This window comes from Rattus norvegicus, chromosome 8 (genome assembly GCF_021556685.1).
Source record: "Rattus norvegicus strain SHRSP/BbbUtx chromosome 8, alternate assembly SHRSP_T2T, whole genome shotgun sequence".
Classification (NCBI taxonomy): Eukaryota; Metazoa; Chordata; class Mammalia; order Rodentia; family Muridae; genus Rattus; species Rattus norvegicus.
Window position 1 is genome coordinate 14,684,055 of NC_141541.1, and position 21,694 is coordinate 14,705,748.

Consider the following 21,694-nt stretch of genomic DNA (forward strand, 5'->3'; position numbering starts at 1 on the left):
TTTTGATTTGTATATACTTCTGAAATACTGTATACTTTTAATGCATATTTAGCACATATAATTATCAAATACTAAATAATTAGTATTTGTTTCATTTTAAGCATTTCACACTTCTCATTGTGGGAACCTTCAGACTCTTCTAGTTGTTTGGAAATACATGTTAAACTGTATAAGATTATGCTTCCTGTTCTGTAGAAATCTAAACATTGTTCTTCTGATGAAATCATATTTTCGTACCCTTTAACCATCCTCCTCCTATTTTCCTACCCTTTTTTATATTTTAATTGACACTACTTTACTATTTTCTCACAGGAGAATACTTTCTGAGCTTCCACAAATCCACAAATCGTTAGAACCAGAAAGAAGTCTATTACACTTCTTGATGTGGGAAAGAGCATTTACATTTCTTTTTATTTTGCAATAAAACTTGGGTGGTTGGAGAGCTTACCATGGGCCATAATAGGGAAAGACAGACTACAATTATTTTCCAGAATGAATACATTATAAAACTGCATTCCTTCTAAATTCATAGATCTCTTGGCTATAGTTTAGTACAGGTCTCAACCTTTATTAGAGACATTTCTTTGTACAGTACAGAGTGTGTACTAGAAACTCATATCTGGTCCAAGCACAGAAAATAAGTAGCCATGAAGTGCTTAGCAGCAGATTGAACATTGATATCCATGGGCCATTGCAGAAGAGGAAATGGAAAGATCGTAAAAGGCAGAATGATAACTGGAACAAAAAGCCCATAGGAAAACAAATATTTCTAATGGAGAATTTGAGCTTAATGTCAACATAGTTCAACCAGAAAAATAACATAGGTCAGAGATAAGTCATGTTAGCAGATGCAGCAAATGCTTCACCTTTATTACTACATGAAAGCGTCACTGGGCTCAACACCAAATTATTAAATAAATATCTTATTTTCTCATGATGTAAATTAAATTCATACCCTAATGTTGAGCTAAATCCCCAAGCCAAGTAAACATGATTTGTAACATGATGATGCTTAAGACTGAAGGAAGAAAACAATGTACAAATAGGTCACTAGGACTCATTAGGGAGATGTGAGTAGGAGACATTCCCTGCCATTATGCTCTAGTCCACTAGTATCCCAGTACTATCTGGACTGCTTTTCCCTTTGCTCTTGGGTTCACTCATTCCTAATAGCAATGAGTTTTGTCAGATAAATGACCCCTGACACTGATCAGGCCTTCCTGGATTACATTTTCACTGAAAATGGAACACTTCCATGAGACTTACATTTTTTATAGTCATGAATAAAGCGAATTGTAGTAACCATTAAGAATTTAAAATAAAATTTATTCAATAAATTAAGAAGTTATTCAAGATTTAATCTCCTATTACATTTTTTTCTGAACACTACTTCCTACACTTTCCAGAGTTATTGTAGAACTTGGCAAACAATATCTTTTTTTTTTATTAACTTGAGTATTTCTTATTTACATTTCGAATGTTATTCCCTTTCCCGGTTTCCAGGCCAACATCCTCCTAGCCCCTCCCCCTCCCCTTCTTTATGGGTGTTCCCCTCCCCATCCTTCCCCCATTACCGCCCTGCCCCCAACAATCACGTTCACTGGGGGTTCAGTCTTAGCAGGACCCAGGGCTTCCCCTTCCACTGGTGCTCTTACTAGGATATTCATTGCTACCTATGAGGTCAGAGTCCAGGGTCAGTCCATGTATAGTCCTTAGGTAGTGGCTTAGTCCCTGGAAGCTCTGGTTGCTTGTCATTATTGTTCATATGGGGTCTCGAGCCCTTTCCAGCTCTTCCAATCCTTTCTCTGATTCCATCAACGGGGGTCCCGTTCTCAGTTCAGTGGTTTGCTGCTGGCATTCGCCTCTGTGTTTGCTGTATTCTGGCTGTGTCTCAGGAGCGATCTACATCCGGCTCCTGTCGGCCTGCACTTCTTTGCTTCATCCATCTTGTCTAATTGGGTGGCTGTATATGTATGGGCCACATGTGGGGCAGGCTCTGAACAGACGTTCCTTCTGTCTCTGTATTAATCTTTGCCTCTCTATTCCCTGCCAGCGGTATTCTTATTCCCCTTTTAAAGAAGGAGTGAAGCATTCACATTTTGATCATCTGTCTTGAGTTTCATGTGTTCTATGAATCTAGGGTAATTCAAGCATTTGGGCTAATAGCCACTTATCAATGAGTGCATACCATGTATGTCTTTCTGTGATTGGGTTAGCTCACTCAGGATGATGTTTTCCAGTTCCAACAATTTGCCTATGAATTTCATAAAGTCATTTTTTTGATAGCTGAGTAATATTTCATTGTATAGATGTACCACATTTTCTGTATCCATTCCTCTGTTGAAGGGCATCTGGGTTCTTTCCAGCTTCTGGCTATTATAAATAAGGCTGCTAAGAACATAGTGGAGCACGTGTCTTTTTTATATGTTGGGGCATCTTTTGGGTATATGTTCAAGAGAGGTATTGCTGGGTCCTCACGTAGTTCAATGTCCAATTTTCTGAGGAACCTCCAGACTGATTTCCAGAATGGTTGTACCAGTCTGCAATCCCACCAACAATGGAGCAGTGTTCCTCTTTCTCCACATCCTCACCAGCATCTGCTGTCATCTGAGTTTTTGATCTTAGCCATTCTCACTGGTGTGAGGTGAAATCTTAGGGTTGTTTTGATTTGCATTTCCCTTATGACTAAAGATGTTGAACATTTCTTTAGGTGTTTTTCAGCCATTTCGCACTCCTCAGCTGTGAATTGTTTGTTTAGCTCTGAACCCCATTTTTAATAGGGTTATTTGTCTCCCTGTGGTCTAACTTCTTGAGTTCTTTGTATATTTTGGATATAAGGCCTCTATCTGTTGTAGGATTGGTGAAGATCTTTTCCCAATCTGTTGGTTTTGGCGAACAATTTCTACTAGTTTGACTCTGACATGTCTCACTTTAGGTGTTGACTCTTATTTTACAATTTTTTCAATGACTAAGAAATCAGTAGCATTTTATACTTTATTACCTTCTTACACATTGCTTGCATATACAATAAAATATGCATACAAGCCATATATTTATATATGCATATTTTAGTTATTATTCTCATTTTGTAACAAAACTGTATCTGATAAAAAGCAAATTAATAAATTAAAGGTTTCTTTGGGCTCATGGTAGAGGAGTCATTACCATCCTATATCTTTAAAAGGATGCCTTGAAAACACTTTGTTAGCAGACAGAATGCAGAGAAAGAGAAAAGAGAAACATAGCCCAGAGTAATTTCTTCTCATACAATACAGGAGCCAGGTCAAAAAATAGTGTCACATGAATTCATGGTAGATCCTCTGATTCTTCCATGTTCCTGATAAGCTTGCTCATGGTCTGCCACCAAGGTGATTCTAGATATTACAAAGTCAACAATCAATATTAACTACTAATAAGTATACATATATACATATATGTATACAATATATAACTACTAATGGGTATTTATAATATGTGTATATTGTATATATTATATACATTACATATAATACATAGTTATTATATATATATACTTAGAATATATATATGTATATATATATTATCATCAGGAATTTCCTAGCTTCACATATACCGTGCTATGTCCTCAATATTGCAAAATTAAATGTATAATCAAACTGACATTGCTTTTCTAGATAGACTTGCAACTTGGGACAAGACAGATATCATATATAATATATAGAAATAACTAAAATTGGTTTTGGCCTACCTATATTTCATAAAACATTGAGAATTGTTTTGAAAATTCCTGGCATCTACTCCAGGGATAGATGTATTTTCCTTGTAAGCATCATACATGGAAATTCTTTCTCATGATTTCTTAAAGGACAAGTTCATGCTTTCCGTAGAGTAATCTGTGCATTTTCATTAAACTGATATGATCTAATTTGAAATGAAGTAATCTCTTTCACACAGTTTAGTACCTAGTCACATAAGAAATTAGAACTGTTTTCTTTTATTGTGTTACTTTAGTTTACTTTTCTTAATGTATACATAACAGACACACACACACACACCACACACACACACACACACACACACACACACACACAGAGAGAGAGAGAGAGAGAGAGAGAGAGAGAGAGAGAGAGAGAGAGAGAGAGAGATGTGTGTTTGGGCATCTGAGTGTGTTGAGAATCCAGTAGACACTACTTTTTGCAGGATAAAAGTAGCTCCTTGGTAAAGGACAATCACAGAGAATCTTCCCACCAATGTAAATTTAATTTTCATATTGTTCATGATGAACCCTCCTATAGGATCTCTAGTCGCCAAGAAGCAATAAATGATAACATGAGCGATATGATGAAGATACAGTTCCATCCACATCTGCTAGACAGCAGGAACTCTTGGGTTTGGATCCCCTGTGGAGGCCTCCTGAGTGCTGCACACCAAGGTTCCATCTCAGCACAGCATCAGGCCCATCATCAACGATTTCCAAGAGGAGTGATATCAATGATGGAAGTCACATTTAGCGGCAGAAGCACTGGGTTATTAGGGAAGATCATCACCATTAACACATGTTAGGAATGTTAGCGTGATACACAAGAGTCATGAACCCGAGATAATTATCCCAAAAATTACAATTCGTATGTGCATGAGGCAGCCACAATAGGAAAACAGCTGGAAATTAAGATATTGTGACTAATCTTGCACCTGTCCACCACAGAAATAAAAATAAAAGTGACAAAAAAATGGAAGGTTGGGATTTTGTAAGAAAATAAAAGAATATTGGAAAAGAGAAAAGAACATTGGAAAAGAAAAAAGAGTTTCTATTTCCTTACTGTCATCTGAAAGTGTATAGTACATAAGTCTTTGTCCAGATATATTCTCCAGGAAAGATATAAGTAGATAATTCTGATCTGACAGCATTAGGGAACCCTAGAGTCACATATAACTTTTCTTCAGTTATTAATCAAGAAATTTTTTGCAAAATCATAGCTAAAATATAATATTATAAACTGATTTAAGTATTCCAAAGATTTTGAGAAGAGATTCAATTGACTATTGTAATTACCTGAAAATATAGGTCTCACATTCTTGCAAAATCCAGAGTGGCTTTGTTATTTGAAATTCCGTGTAAGTTACTATTCACTCTCAATTGTACCATGACACTTGTGGGAAAATAAAATTCTTAAATTGACAGGAATTCTTTGATATTTAGTTAACACTATGATTATATTCTAAAAGATTTTACTATGCTGTAAGTTGTAAACATCAATAGCTCTTCTGAGAAACACACACACACACACACCACACACACATGCCTGGGCACACATGCACATACACCCCCCCACACACACACATGCATGCCTGCACACACGACACATGTAGAGACTAAGAGGGGCCTTGTCAAGTAGAACTATGTTTCAACCTGAAACACAAGGAAAAACATTCTTGCCATACTAATTTACATTTTTACACTTTCACTCCCCATTCCCAGGACAAAGTTAATCAACCCATTGAGTTCTTATAAACAAAGTCTAAGATATTGACCACCGGTGTTCCCACTTTGCAGGCTAGAGAAAGTAAAAATGGGTAAAATTTTTCTATTGCAATATGACTAAGGATCATCCAAGCTGAGGTTATTCAGTCAACACTATGAATACAGAGTCATGCATGTTTAAACACTATGCTATAACAGCTTCACAGAGTATGATTGACGTTACCAAGGAGAAATACATACACAGACGCATAGAAGCTGTTATTAGGGGTTTTCGAATCCCTCCAGCTAATGAATGCAGTATAAAGTATTGATGGAGCACTTGAACTGCTAGATTAACTGTGCTAGAGGACTCAGATAGAATCAGGGATGCCAGCTTCACTATCCTTTCAGGGCTGTTTTTCTGTAAGGCGCTCAGTTACCTTTGACCTTACTTAGCACGGGGAAAGAGATTACAAAAACAATGGGGAGTGATTGTGCAAACATTCATAGAATGCTGACTTTGATAAAAATATCTTTAATGACAATGAAGAGTAACTTGAAAGTTCATTTCACCCATATGGTTTCAGAATAGGTCTTAACGTCTAGGTTTGGGAACTCTGTACATATGTAAGTTATGTTGTTTAACTCTGCATCATGGCCACATGAAAAATTAAATTCTTTGCAAGATGGCAACTGTTTTTCCAAAAATGACTTTCTAAGACGTAGAACACAGAATATGATAGCTTTTTAAGTTTCTACAGCTGCCTCCATACCATGTTTAAACTGATCTTTGAATGAGGAACAGCATACCTTCTACCATAATCTGTTCTTGGAGAAATCAGCTTGGCTCACCCAGTTACAGAATGGAGATCCTAGACCTACTAGCTGCTCTGGCTTGATGTAGATTCATTTTTGTCCATTAATTTATCTCAGTTCGCTTTACATCTTGCTGGCAGTTCCTACTCCTCCCAATACCCCCCTCAGAAAGCCCCTTCTTCCAAATAACCACCTCAGAAAGCTCCTTCCATCATACCCCTTGTCTTCTCCTCTGAGAAGGAGGAGGCCCCTCTGGCTACCAACCCACTCTGGCACATCAAGCCATTGCAGGATTAAGCTTGTCTTCTCACAGTGAGGCCAGACAAGGCAGCTCAGTTAGGGGAAGTGGATCCACAGGCAGATAGCAGTCAGGGACACCCTTACTCCAGCTGTTGACCAAGCTGCATTCTGATTCTTTTAGTAAATGAACGCTAGCTCTAAACCCTTGATTTCCTTCTCTCCACCTCTAAGGTACTGGTTCACCACAGGACTTTCAACAGTATTTGCAAAGACCTAGAAGACTTGTCTAAATTTGTCTCCAGCCTATACCTGGATCCTCATTTCCCCTGACACACAAACCAAATTAAATTACATTGCGCCATCTACATTTCAACCTGCCTATTCACTCCATTTCTCCACACTTAGGGAGCCCCTCCTTTCTTCAAGCTTGAAGAGAACATCTTCATCATTTAAATTGGGACGCAGCTGCTCCTTGATTCTGTGCTGCTTCCGCTGAGGAGAATGAAGCAGCTCTTCCATAGTTGTCTCATAGCTTTTGCTCTACAGAGGACTCCCGATAACACACTCTGTAAGCCTTCTTATTTCAACCCCTCTTTTAGATGCTATTCATTTTGTGGAGCAAGTAATAGGTGACTTGAAAATATGCTTATACTTAAGAAGCTCAGCCAGTTTTTAGTTTGTTAGTAAAAAACTAATTAAGTCAACAAAATATTCAAATTGGATCATTAGGGAAATCATAGGTCCTTGCTTAATACTTCTCTTTAATTCTCTATAGCTTCATTATATATGGAAGATTTTTCTTAATGTTTCCACATAGAGAATAATAGCAAAGTAGACAAATTGTTCACCAGGTTGAAACAAAATAACTTAGCAAGAACACTGTAGAAGCTAGTGAATCTTTGAAATGCAGCATACCTGGAAAAGTGTTCTTGGATTGATAAACAGCATAGCAGAATTTTGAATCACAATGTTTATTCTTTATTTACATTACTTTTAGGAGATTTTCTTTAAAGTTGCTTTAAGTAATCTTAAAGCCATGATTTCTCACTAATTTAAATAACTCATGTTGTTTGATTTTATCTTCATACAATTTTAAGTGTTAATTTTCTCTTTCTTATAGTGAATCTAATTTTATGTATTGATTATAAAGTTAAATTGTTCATGGAAATATTTTATTGTCTTTTGTGACTATGATTTGTAGTGATACAAAAATGATAACATCCTCACTTCATATTTTTGATTTATAGAACCACAGGATACTGCTATTACTACCGTTTTCCCACTGAAAATAGTGGAGTGATTACAGAATTTTTTGATGTAGATAAAAGGATCTGTACACACAGTTGTATGCTCCGGAACAGTTTTGTAAGTCTTCATTTAAACTTTGATAAACCATTAAACCTTTGACGGAGAGAGGAAAGAAGCACAAGAAAGATCTTCAGGGAGAGATCAGACATTCTGTCTTGGTCATGGGGAATTTAATGTGATAGGGAGACATTTAAGTAGTGATGTCTGGCAGACAGAGAGAGATAAGAGTCCAGACAGAAATAAAGAGGCCAGAAACAAGATATACCTTCCTATCAGCACAGACAGAAAGCTGTGGGGAAATGAGACCTCTGTGATTATAGGGAGGACAGAAAGCTGAGAAAAGTCCATGGAACATAAATGAACAGTGGCATCCTAACAGACATATTGGTGCTAATATCATTTATATAGCATTTTTGCCATTTATTGAAAGTCTTCACAGATATTATGTTATTATGGTAATGTGGGAACGGTGATGATCATTATTATTTGACAGGAATCAGTGGTCTGGTTTATTGATCCTTGCCTCTGTTTAAAATATGATAGAAACATCTCCTAAAACATCCCATATCTTCTAATCAAGAAACACAATGGAAAGGAAGAAATTTTAATAAGTGCCCTATTGCAATTTGTTATTGACACATTTTACATCCAGAATGATAACAAAATCAACATCATCCAGTTGTTTGTCCACAGAGTCAGTGTCTCTGGGTATTTGCACTGTAACCAGCAATTGTCAGATCTCTTCATATATCTGAGTACAACCTGCTTCCAGTCATCTAAACATCTCAGTTATAATAGTTATCTCAAACTATGATATAGAAATTAAATTCTCTAGAAACAACTAATTCATTGTAATTCAAAACAATTCATGTGTAAGAATTAATATTTGCATTAGATTGGTAAGAATGAGAAAGAAAAGTTAAAGCCACTAACTAGTCATTGAAATGCCATTTGACCCTAAGTACTGCTAAATAGTGTGATGCTTAATTTCCTATAAGAAAATCATTCATATTTTTCTAAAAGTGAGTGCTAAATATTACATATATAATAAGTAGTATATAGAAAGAATGGGTATAATGTACATATAGACAAAATATCTTTATAGTCTATTAGGACTATATTGCTCTGTAGAAAGCCCTGAAGAGGGATAATAGGTATATGCCAAGAAAGTCTATATCTATGTATGCATACAATGTTTGCATGTAATTATGTGCCAAGTAATATTTCAGTTAAGTTGACTCATTTATAGTGATCCAATAATATTACTATAATGTAGGTAAAAATTTCCCATTACCTAGGTGACATTAATCTAGCCATCCAAAAATTTTAGTGTGGTTCATTATAAATATAAACACACTTACTTCAGTTCCAGTTTCTTGTGTACCTTTTTCTGGGAATTTGTTTTCCTTAAACAGTGAAGTGAATAAAAAAATGTAAGCGAGTCCATCTCAGTACAGTTTAGAGAAACAGATTTTATTGTGCATGTGAGAGGAGTGTTTGTGAGGAGTTTATTTACAGGGCTGTAATAACTGACAGGTATTTTCATTGCTAACAGTTCCTTCTCAGCACGGATAAAGCCTCACAAGAAGGCACACACTGCTGGAGTATCCTGCATGACCTGCGTGTAGCTTTGCTGCTCCGAGTTTCTCCCAGCAATTGTTACTGCTTCTCCCGTCTGTCCAGCAGAGTACAGGCACTCATGAGTATTATATATTTCAAGAACTTCCCAAAGTTTACAAGTTGTTTACTTCCTAAGCCTTATAAATTTAATTTACTTCCTCTGTCATAAGGAGAAACTCTCCAGAATAGAATATTTTCTACAGAGAAAATTGCTACTAAAGCATTTCTGTGAAATGAAACAACATAACATACATTAGGTGTATAGGAGGCTACTCCATTGAGATTTAGGTCAGTGTATGTTGGGATATTCACAAAAGAGCATAGGTTTAAAACTGCCCAGCAACACATTCTCAGATGATGTCTATGAATATTGATAGGAGATATTGTATTATAGTATAAGTTGGAAAGCTACAGGTGCACATATAATACCAAATTAGAGTTTTTTCATTTTGGGCAATAACCAAGAGTGGGTTAGCACCTCAGAAATATACTTGGTATAGAAGTGCAAGGGTCCAGAGTTTTTAAAAAATAAAGACTACACAAACCACAGTTACATCAATCTTAATAGAGGGTCACATTAACCTTGCAACATCTCTTTTGGCAGATAATATCAGTTATTTCAGATACAACATGACAATTAATTTTTATTTATACATGTATTAGTAATTTAATTTATGTTTAATTTACAAACATTAATTACTTTGGTTAAAACATCTGGACCATGGTCAGGGCCATGAAAATTTCCAATATCTTGCCAAGGAAGACATGGCTATGTCAGAAGGGACTAGCAGGTGGCATTGCCCTAATCACTTCCATTGGACAACTGGCATTCTGTTTTTATGTTTTTAGTGATGTGCATTCATGAGAGGAACATTATGAGAGTTGTGCATGATCCAAAGCCTAGAGCACTGAATACCCACAGTCTCTAATGGTTGACATGAGGCAGTGCATAGAGTTCATTGTATTGTTCCAATAGATATTAAAAATGTAGACTGTCTTGGGAACATACAAAATGTAAGAAGTTTCATCGAGGTGACTTACAGAAAAGTGAGAAATTGAGAAGATGTTGGAAATTAAATTAAGGAAAAACAGAGAGTAAAAATGGATTCCAAGATGGGGGAAAAGCCATCAAGCTTTCTTGTTCAGGATTTTTATGGTGTGATAGCAAACACTGGACAAAGGTGAAGGCAATAGCGATGAGATTGATCAATTCTGTCAGCAATCATCGGCTGAACTTTGGAGGTCAAAATGTTTTATGAATGACCCTTGGGCCCAAACAGGGATGTGATAAAGTAATGTTTATGTGTTACCTGTAGAGTGAGTGGTACTCAAAGCCCCTAGTTATCCATCTTTGACTTGTGTTTGTAAACAATTGACCTTAACTGCCTGCCAGCTTCTGGCTGTTCTTATCACCAAACTAGCCGGTGTCTCATTGGTGTTCAGTAGAACATGAGTTCTTTGTTCTCACATTTACATTATCAGTATTTAACTTTATCATGATAACATAATTATTCAATCAAATATTTAATGTAACTGACATGATAATTGTATCCAATTAATTGTATAGTTTCTATGCAACAGCATGAAAATGTCCATGAGGGTCTGGTTGTATTTACAGGTTTATATGCCTGTGTATGCATAAATAGAGAAGACAAAATGTCTGTGGCATTACGGAGCTCCGTCCCTGGATCATTCATTATATGGTTGCTGTCCTCTTGAAGTCTCATCAGTGTGGGCCAGCACAGGAGAAGTAGATGAAACTGGGCTCATTGATGTGCCTTCCTGGAAACTGAAGGAAGCCAACACAGACTCAGAATTTAGAGCCTACTGTGAAGGGCACCTGAGTTGCTCATTCTCTGACTCTGTAGTTAATCTTAGTGAATGCCACTGATTCACAAGTGAGGATCTGTGGAACTGTTACGTGGATCCATTTCGGGGGCCCCACCTGGCCTCCATAAGCTTTTTCTTTCACTCTGCTTATAAGCTAAAAAAGTTCAGGTAGTTGACTTTTCACACAAATTATTGTTAATGTCAACAAATTTCTAGAGCTACATCAGACAAGGATTAAGGTTAGGGTTTGGGTTAAAGCCTGATTAAATTTAGAATTAAAGTTATCATTAAGATTTGATTTAGGGTAAGGGCTAAGGTTAGAATTTGGGTTGCTGTTAATTTTAAGATAGAATGTTAATGGTTAAAGTTGAGGTCTGGAAACTGGAGTTAATATAAAAACAACCACACATAGACTGATACATCTGGAAATTTTGCAAAAACAAATGTATAAGACCCTTTTGAAAATAAAAAACAGGCAAATACTTGGAGGTTTTATTTTAAGATGAAGAAAGACATAGCATGAAGAATATGAGAAATGAAAATATCAATCATAAATAACACTAAAATAAGGAGAAGATAAAAATGATAGGGTTTAATGCGCACTGTATAGGAATACAAAAATACTGTTGTTCTATCACGAAATACACTAAACAAAATCACAAAGTCAAAGGTGGATAATAAACAGTAGCTTACACAGACTTAATGTTTCAGGAAAATGCACATAAAATATAACTTGGTTGGAATACTTTTAAAGAATAAAACATGTGAAGAGCCATTTTATAATGTTTTAAAGAAATTAAGAGAACATTAGTCAACTATATGTAACTTTCAGTAAGTACAGTAAAGACATTGGTCTATAATCCTTCAAGAAATATTTGAAAGTCTAATGAGGTAAATGTAGTTTAAAACTGAAGTGTGAAATGACTAAACTCAACAGACTATAATAAGAATCAAGTTATCCAAATTCCAGTTGATGCAGGGAAAATAAGAATTCATAAGCTGTTGGCAGTATTGGAAAGAGGGATAAATTCTCAAGAAAATATGATATGCCATTCTTAACTCAGAAGCTATCTCGCACTGACAAGCACTCGCAAATGAATTATTTGCTTTCTCTCGCGTAGTCTCACTGAGGATACAAATGACTGTGCAGCATGGGTGCGCTGCCCAGCAGTAGATGGCCAACATAAAACTAACTCAAAGCTATTGTTAGCCACTCTTAGTCTCACACTACATTGTCAGGTTTTCTTGCTGTTTATTTGTTTTGTACTTCACAGGTCCTTTGCATATATATATTATGGTTTCTAGGTTTGTGTTTTTATCTAAAATTTTGTGTGTAAACCTCTGATCTTTTTCTTTGGCTCCTTTTTTATCTGTTGGCTTTTTGTTTTTTTTTTTTTTTATCAATCTGGCTTTGTTTTTAAGTTTATCTTATTGTATACTATGGTTTGAAATGGAAAAACCTTGTTTCCAAATCAGTTGTGTCATGTGATTCATTTCTAAAAGCTACATGTGAAAGTCATATGATTTTTCAAGGTATACACAGAGATTTTCCAACTATCTGCCCTTCAGCCCTGAGAAGGCAGTTCTTCCCTTACAATCCCTCAATTTGGTGCACCAAGTCTGCAGAATTAGGCACATCCTTTCCCACTGACGTCTGACAACTTAGCCCTCTGCTACATATGTGCCAGGGGCCTCAGACCAGCCAATGTATGTTCTTTGGGTAGTTTCTTGGAGCTTCCCAGTATCCAGGTTAGTTGACATTCTTGGTCTTTCTGTGCAGTTGACATCTCCCTGAGGGCCTTAATTATTCCCCCAACTCTTCCAAACTCCATCCAATGTTTGTTGGTGTTTATGTCTGTCAGTCAGCTGCTAGGTAGAGCCTCTTAGAGAGTTGCAATGCTAGGCTTCTGTCATAAAGCACATCACAGAATCATGAATAGGAAGTGAAAGGTTGGTGCCTGTCCATGGGATGAGTCTCAAAATAGGCTTTTCATTGATTAGCCATTCCTTTAGTCTCTGCTTCACCTTTGTCCCTGCATTTCTTTTAGACAGGACCAATTTTGGGTTAAAAGTTTAATATGTGTGTTGGTGTCCCCATCTGGCCTCCAGGGTTCCCATCTGGTTACTGGAGGTGAGGTCTTCAGGTACCATATCCTAACTGTTGTGGATTTCTACTAAGGTCACCTGCATGGATTCCTGGGAGCCTCCCCAATCCTGGGTTTCTGGGATTTCCTACACAATAACCCCATCCGTGACCCCTGGCAGCTACATATTTCCATTTATTCTCCTGTTCTCTTCCCTTTGTTTTCCATTGTCAGGGTTGTCCCACTTTCTGTTTTCTTTATTACTTCCATTTTCCTTTTCAGGTCTTGGTCAGTTTTACTCATATCCTTCACCTGTTGATTGTGAATCCTTGTATTTCTTTATATTTCTTTACTTCTTCTTTTCATGCCTTTACCTTTTGAATGTTATTTTCCTGAAGTAAGGGATTGGTCATATCTACTTTAAAGACCTCTATTATCTTTATAAGATCTTCATCCTGTGCTTCAGTTTCATTAGGAAATCCAGTTTGTTGTAGCAGGGTAGCTGGGCTCAGGTTGTGCCATATTGCCCTGGATTTGGATGATTGTGTTCTTACACTGACTTTTATGTATCTGCTTTTTGCTGGTACTCACTGGATAATTCTGATTGCAGCAGGACTTCTTGGGAAGAAAGGGTCAACAATGGAGATCAGGGAACACTACTCATTTGGCTGTGTTTCAAGTCGATTCCTATCTGCAGGCTGTATTAGGGTGGAACCAACTCTGGAAGTTGTGTCCTAATCAGACATAGCTGGGGTGGTGGGTAGGTCCATCTAGGAGGTATGGTTAGTCAGGGGTCCAAGCTGACTAGTTTTGGGGCCCCCAAAGTTTTCAAGGGGAGGCACACAACTTAGGGGTCCCACAACTCTTCTCCATACTGGAGAGCCAGGCCACAGCTACACAAGCTCATGTGATGTTTTGATGAAAACAGATACTTGGGAGGACATGCGCTCGTTAGAAGGAGTATAAATGGAACTCTGCAAACAATGAGAGGAGGCTCTTGCATTGCTATACCAAGCACGTGTGGCTCTTCATTCACCAAAGAACTTGTCGTATTCCAGTTGACTGTGGCCACTACCACTGAACTCTGCCTATTCTATGAGCCTTGCTATTTCTGCTGGATTATGTTGTGGATACTGATTTGTGCTAGTTGTTAGTCATTTAATTGGACTGCTGCTTTTCTGACAACGAAGAATGTAATATCCCCCAAGAAACTAATTCTAAATAGGTTTACAACACACTTTTCCTATTAATTTTCTTTTTCTAGTCAGTGGGTGAGAAGGCAGGTTGAATTGTTTAAGAACTCTAAATTGAATAGGCTTTGAAAAAATCTAAGTCTACAATTATTCCTATTTTTTAGATTCTTGTTTGTATTCCAATGAGAAAGAGAAACAAAGGGTACAGATTTGAATGGGTGGACAAATGGGGAATATCTCAAAAAGTTGGGGGAAGGAAAATTATAATCAGAATATATTGTATGAAAAATTCAGCTTTAATTAAAAATAACACGTCATTATCACTGTAAGCATTAAATATAATAATTTAAATGTCAAAAAATATAACTTTCATATTTATCAGAATAACTGTGTAGCATACTCATGGCATATGTAGCATGTGTGTTGAAATCTGCATTATTTACATTGGGCTTGATTATTAAAAAGACTCTTGAAAACCCAGTTTAAATCAGAACTTCCACTATTACTAATGAGTATAAAATGTACAATAATAGGCATTCTTATGTCTGTTCTCTCCTGCCTCCATTTAGGTGCATAAAACATACTTTTAAAAGTCTGAAGAGAGAGGTCAGCAATAATGCTTCAAATATTTTTTAACTCCAGTCTAAGTAGAACCACTCTACTCTTTTGGCCTCTATAGCCATCTGCATACACACAAACAATCACACACACACACACACACACACACACACACACACACACAAATGAATTAATGACAAAATAAAAATCTTACAAGTATTTTCTAAGGTAATTCAAACTATCTTAATTTAACACCAGCAGTAATTTTTTCTAGTTTCTGCTTTCAAACCCTCATCTCACTCATCCTACTCTCAAACTTAAATAAGCAGACTTTAGTTCCAACAAAGTAGTGAATGCAAAGACTCAAGGTTGTTAATGATGCTGAGAATACAGAGTTATTGCATGTTGAGCCCTGAACAAGGCATTCGCACCCCTTGTAAGGCAGAGTAAAAACTACATAAAAGGGGATAAAAAGACTGTATGAATCCAAATCTGAGAAGGGCAGATACATTCTAGATGTGCTTAAAAATTTAAAACCTGTGAATGCACTACATACTCAAAAATAAAGTAAAACTTGCAGATAAAATCCTGAGGCACAGTGTATGTATTTGTGTGTGTGTGTGTGTGTGTGTGTGTGTGTGTGTGTGTTTGCATGCATGTGCACATGTCTATGAGAAGTAAGATAGAAAAATGGACAAACAATCCTACCTTTAAAATCTGTAGACATAATGGTTTTGTGAACTGTGTAAAGATTATCCTTGTATTATTCTCCGACTCCATTTCTTGTTGCAATTCTGACACATCAGGCATTGTAGTGCATATTCTAAGTATCTCCTGTTTCAAGTTTGTGTAAACATTGCTCCCCATTTATTCTCTGACTTGTCAAAACAATCTGATGGTTGGGATAAAGATGGACTAGGGACCAGCCAAAGAAAAGGAGATAGCGAGGAGTTGCCACAAAGAGGGTCAAGAAGACATCATGGGAACATACCTGGATCAGAGAGTCAGACCAACACTAAAATGCAAGTGTGTTCGGGATTTTGGATGGGAGACAGCCAAATTGTATAAAAGAACATAATATTCTAATAACTACTCAGGTAATGTGCTGCGAGGTTTCTCAAATAAATCTTACAGTCTCTGTCTCATTTATGTGGGAACTAGCCAGGATAGAGAAAATTATTATTTATAAAAATGCTTTTATCAAAATTGATAGTTCTGAGGTTTTTAAATTATGTAGTCTTAACAAAATAAAGAGGCAAGTTGAAATTAACTCCATAAGGCCATTTTGTGAGGGAATAGCAAGGGGCTTGTTTAAAAATAGTGGGAGGATTGATGGAGGTTAGTGTTGAGACAGCAAAGTCTATTGTTAATGCAGGCACATACAACTGTACACAGCCCCACTGCATGCATGCTGCACATCGCATCATATTGATTACCAATAAAGAAGCACTGTCCATAGATCAAAAATTGACTTCAATTCCAAATACAAATTGAGGTTTTTGGTGAGGTTCTCAGCTTAAAATATATTTCATTTTTTAATACAGTTGTGTAATTGGTGTTTTCACTTTTCCCTTTAGTTCAGAGGTCAATGATGAGAAAACTGGTGGTGCAAAATGTATTATTGGTATCGAAATCCGCCAACTAAAAGCAACAGCCATATAGTAGTGGAAAGAGAATGAAAACGCTGTTCGAAATCTACTTCCCTTAACATTACACTTATGATTTTCTGTGAGATTCACGCAAAATTTCCTTCAGTTAACAGTGTTAACTGTATGGGTTTTGAAAACTCAGGGTGGCTGGGTCATCAAGATCTGTGCTGTAATTCCATCTTGGCAACTCTTTATCTTATTATTATGATAAAAATTAACATGTCTCATAACATCTATGATGTTGTATATGGAACACCCAAATAAAAATTACTAGGCTAATTAATAAGATTGCAGTATGCAAGATACAAAACTAATATTTTTAAGATACTGTTTTATACATTAAAATGAAAATTCTAACTTTTGTGTCTTGGCTCCAAGATGTTACAAGAATGAAGAAACAACAGGAGTGCCAAGCAGGTTCTGCCCCTGTGCAGCCAATTCTCTTTACCAATTGCCAGGTGGGCGCCTGAGGATGAGACCATTATGAAGTCCATTATTTGGAATTTATAGAGACCGGTGCAATCAGGGACATACCCAAAGCAAGTGCCTTTTTCGATGCTTATGTATTTCCCAAACTCCATGTCAACTGCATTACTGTTTGAGCTATGTCATTCATAGCAAGGGAGTAAGGAATCAATTTCACAAAGCTAGACGACACCTCCACCATGACTTAGACCAACATTTCTCAACCTGTAGGTAGATCTTGCTTGGGATTACATATCATATATACTGAATATTAAATATTTACATAACAGTGCAAAAACAATAGCAAAATTACAGTTGTGAAATAACAATAAACTAATTTGATGATTGAGGCCATAGTAAAGTAAGGAACCGTTTTAAAGCATCATACCAATAGAAAGACTGAGAATCACTGCTGTAGATGCTGGTGCTGCATTACAACCCTAGCACACCCATGTAAGGAGGTAGCTTCATAAAGACAGGCCAAAAGAGCCTAAAATGCAAGTTAAACTTAAAAATGAGATTCTTCAAATTGAATTAATTTAGAACACAATTGTATTTCTACTAATGTAAAAAAATAAATTTCTGATTAAGGTAATGAAAAGTATCTAGATATATACATTGAGATTATAGAATGCAGACAAATAAATTGATAAAGAGTTAAATGAATAATTAGCAAAAATATTCACAAATATGATGACCCAATATTCTGGAGAGGCAAATAATCCTCAAATTGATCTATGGCTTTAATGTAGTCCTCATCAAAAGTCAAATGATTGGATGTGGAAAAGAATGAGGTGACAGTGAAATGTAAAAATGCAAGGAATCCTGAGTAGGCAAAGCCGCCCTCAATAAATACAGCATTGAGTTTCATTCGCCCATTTAAAGTTGTTTTACACATGTACAGAATCCATTTTGTTGCACATTTTCTCTTATAATCACCAATAAGAGTAGAAGTCATGATATAACCTGACTTATGAGTCTTTTTAATAATCAAGTACCATGTAAATAATGCAGTGTTCAGACAAATGCCATGAATGTGCTACTCAATTATTCTGAGAAGTATTAGAGTAAAATATTGTATGATGTTTATATCAATATTCAACATTTACAATAATAACATATTATATTTGAAACTAATTGTTTTCATACACTATACTCCGATCATGAGTTCCATTTTCCCCCAACCCCTTTAAATATCTATATTTTAAATGATATTAGGCGACCAGTGTAAAAGTGTCATTTTACCCCCAAAGATGTCACAGTGCACAGGGTGAGAACCTGTGTCCTGCATGATGACTCTGAACTCCAGATCCTTTTGCCTCCTCTACTTCTCAAATGCTGGATTTTCAAGTGTGTGTAGTCATTCCTAGCCATATGTCTATTTTTACATTCTACTTTGGGAGAGTTAATTGTAGTTTTCCCCTGGTGTGAAATTTTTTCCACTAACTCTCACTTTTCTTCTAAATTTGTCAGTCAGGTCTGTTTCCCTTTTTTTGTATGCAAAAATATAGCCTAAAGCCAAGTTGTGTGTTACTTATTAAAATGCTTAGTTTCTGTGAAGTATCACCTTCACATTTTCATCATATGCTGGAACCACTTGATAGCTCCTGTTAAGAGTTAACATGTGAAAAGGAGAGGTAGAGGTGCCTTAGGCTCTTAGGAACTATCAAGAGCAAGCTTCTTAAATACTGAAATAAACACTAATCACAGCTATGTACATTGACTCTAACACCCATCTTGGTTCTATGTAAGGTTCAATTACAAAATATATTAAAATTAACCCTTTAAACCTGAGGTTAATGTTGACTCTTTTATCTAACATCTAAATGCTTTCTAGTTTCATCCAAGTGTGTGACATTATAGTGATGTTCAAATCTCTATATAAAAATCTACACTCATCTTTCAACAATCTACTTGAAGAGGCATGATCTTCTTTCCATTCCCTATACATCCCAGACAAATGTTACCTTAGAACATTCTTAGGTTTCATTCTTCTTACTAAGCAGCCTCAATCCTTTTCAGTTCATAACATTCACACCTTGATGGCATGTCTCAAAAATTTTCAGTAGAATCTGAAGCCAAGAACACCCATTTTCTCAAATTTATGATTTATTCCTCCAGTATAGACTGTCTTTTAATATCCTTAATTATTTATCCATGTAATATTTAATATATGTTTTAATTGCTGTTTTTCTTATTCCAGAGTACAGTTTTTATAGAGTATAAATGTTCCTTGTCTTAATAGATATGAACTATGCCTAGGTCTGCAAGTGTAAAATGATATGCTGTGATCCACAGTAGCTTGTGAAACCAGGCACAGGACAAAGAATGAAATTGATCGTAATAGAGCTGAGAAAAAATACTTTTATCTGAGATACAAAACCTGACAAAATATTTGAAAGGACAATTTATGTACTTGCGTTGACTAGGGAGTTCTACAATTTGACAGTTTCTCCACTCTGCACCATAAGTACAGAAAAAAATGGTATTGATGTTTTTTTCTAAACCACAATCATATTTATAATCCAATCACCCCTTTAAGCAAAGGATTCTTATAAGAAAAAATGACAATTACAAAAAACAACCAAAAATAGTGATTGTAAGATGATACTGTTCTTAGCAGAGCACATTGGCAAGATAACTAAAGATTATAAGACATAATACATTTATTTAATACATAAGTGTATTAAAGTACACTCAGACATAAAAGTGTACTTTCTGGTAAGTTTACTTCTGGATATGAGAAAGCATTTAGAAATATATGAACAGGCATATCTTCCTGGTTGCTGCCGCCGCAGAGAGCCCGTGGGCAGCACCCCGCGAGCAAACTTGAGCCTCGGGACCACAGGTAAGACCAACTTGTCTGCTGCAAGAAAGCTGCCTGGTGAAATCGGGACACACAGAGGCAGAATTCCTCTAGGACCGGGCACGTCCTGTGTTTACCGGAAGTCCCACACCCGCGGATCCCGGCCCGCAGCAGCTCTCTGCTCCCAGATCCCATGGGAAAGAGACCTCACTGCCTGGTCAGGTGGGCACTCCTGAGGCTGCAAAGCAGAAGAGACCACCAACACTGCCCACCCCTGCCCATATGCCTGGCCCAAGAGGAAACTGTATAAGGCCTCTGGGCTCCCGTGGGAGAGGGCCCAGGAGCGGCAGGACCCCTGCCTGAGACACCGCCAGAACCTGAAGGAAACAGACCAGATAAACAGTTCTCTGCACACAAAACCCATGGGAGGGAGAGCTAAACATTCAGAGAGGCAGACAAGCCTGGGAAAACAGAAGAGACTGCTCTCTGCACACACATCTCAGACGCCAGAGGAAAACACCAAAGGCCATCTGGAACCCTGGTGCACTGAAGCTCCCGGAAGGGGCGGCGCATATCTTCCTGGTTGCTGCCGCTGCAGAGAGCCCGTGGGCAGCACCCCGCGAGCGAACTTGAGCCTCAGGACCACAGGTAAGACCAACTTTTCTGCTGCAAGAAAGCTGCCCGGTGAACTCAAGACACAGACCCACAGGAACAGCTGAAGACCTGTAGAGAGGAAAAACTACACATCCGAAAGCAGAACACTCTGTCCCCATAACTGACAGAAAGAGAGGAAAACAGGTCTACAGCACTCCTGACACACAGGCTTATAGGACAGTCTAGCCACTGTCAGAAATAGCAGAACAAAGTAACACTAGAGATAATCTGATGGCGAGAGGCAAGCGCAGGAACCCAAGCAACAGAAACCAAGACTACATGGCATCATCGGAGCCCAATTCTCCCACCAAAACAAACATGGAATATCCAAACACACCAGAAAAGCAAGATCTAGTTTCAAAATCATATTTGATCATGATGCTGGAGGACTTCAAGAAGACGTGAAGAACTCCCTTAGGGAAACACAGGAAAACATTAATAAAGAAGTAGAAGCCTACAGAGAGGAATCGCAAAAATCCCTGAAAGAATCGCAAAAATCCCTGAAAGAATTCCAGGAAAACACAATCAAACAGTTGAAGGAATTAAAAAGGGAAATAGAAGCAATCAAGAAAGAACACATGGAAACAACCCTGGATATAGAAAACCAAAAGAAGAGACAAGGAGCTGTAGATACAAGCTTCACCAACAGAATACAAGAGATGGAAGAGAGAATCTCAGGAGCAGAAGATTCCATAGAAATCATTTACTCAATTGTCAAAGATAATGTAAAGCGGAAAAAGCTACTGGTCCAAAACATACAGGAAATTCAGGACTCAATGAGAAGATCAAACCTAAGGATAATAGGTATAGAAGAGAGTGAAGACTCCCAGCTCAAAGGACCAGTAAATATCTTCAACAAAATCATAGAAGAAAACTTCCCTAACCTAAAAAAAGAGATATCCATAGGCATACAAGAAGCCTACAGAACTCCAAATAGATTGGACCAGAAAAGAAACACCTCCCGTCACATAATAGTCAAAACACAAAACGCACAAAATAAAGAAAGAATATTAAAAGCAGTAAGGGAAAAA